General features: G+C 32.4%; 1 long non-coding RNA gene across 1 annotated transcript; it reads right to left on the reverse strand.

Moving 5' to 3' along the window:
- Positions 1–79: 79 nt before the first annotated feature.
- Positions 80–988, reverse strand: LOC117115655. Its single transcript, XR_004446585.1, has 3 exons — positions 652–988; positions 445–494; positions 80–268 (listed from the first exon to the last, which is right to left on the reverse strand). It is a non-coding gene; the product is annotated as an uncharacterized LOC117115655 (long non-coding RNA).
- Positions 989–1,091: the final 103 nt, after the last annotated feature.

Genomic DNA, 1,091 nt, shown 5'->3' on the forward strand with positions numbered 1-1,091 from the left:
AGTATGTATGTCTAGCTATCTTTTGAATAACCAATTACATAATCACATACATTTGTTGAATTTAGAGTTGAAATTGTACACTGACCTCTATACAAGCAAGATGCATGTCCTGCAAGTAACACTGTTCATCTGAGCAAACCAATTGTTCCAGTAGTAGTGTTGCCATCTCTAAGGTAACAGGTCGAATCTTAGTATTGCTATACTGACAAGCCTGACTCATCACAGTTATCAATTTCTCTATCAACATCATATTATAATATTGTTTATTCTGCAAAAAAAAAAATTTGTTATAGAAATGTTGATGAACAGGCATTATTTTATATATTTAAGAGGGGCCCCTGAATATCAGCTGAACATCAGGAATGGAACGGCCATCCTCTATAAATATGGCATAAGAACTGAAAAAAAATCAGTTATAATGTGAAAAACAAAAAATGTACATACTTTAGACTGACTTGTCAAACAGACACCCTCCAAAAGGGATCGCTTAATTCCTACAAAAAAAAAGATAAAACAAACAATATTAGTCATACCAAAAATCATAACAATAATTATAATTAATAATAATATTAATAATGATAACATTATTAACAACAATGACAATATTTATAAGAATGAAATACCACTAAAATTTAAATTGATAATAAATACCTTGATTACATCCTATAGCATACAGCAGACACAAGGAAAATAATGCTGAGTAGTCACTATCAGCACATTTCAATGCTGTAAAGATGGACGCAAGGTATGGCCTGAAATCAACAGCATCATTCAAGTCACAATATAAATATTTAAGTATTAAAAGATACAGGAAACATTGAGGAAAAACAAATGATCAGCATTCAATCATTCACTCACAAATGGACATGCTTGTCTTTCTAATAGTACACATTGCACGCACATTACCACACACCATCACACACATCAACACATTATATCACATACATCACCACATACCATCACAAATATCACCACTAACCAATACATACCATCACACACACCTCATATACCATTGCATACCACCACATAACATCAGACACATCACCACATACCATCACATATATCACCCCTTACCATAATACACACCACCA

The sequence above is a fragment of the Anneissia japonica genome, unplaced genomic scaffold, assembly GCF_011630105.1.
Source record: "Anneissia japonica isolate Jap-2015-1 unplaced genomic scaffold, ASM1163010v1 scaffold286674_len1091_cov316_single, whole genome shotgun sequence".
Classification (NCBI taxonomy): domain Eukaryota; kingdom Metazoa; phylum Echinodermata; class Crinoidea; order Comatulida; family Comatulidae; genus Anneissia; species Anneissia japonica.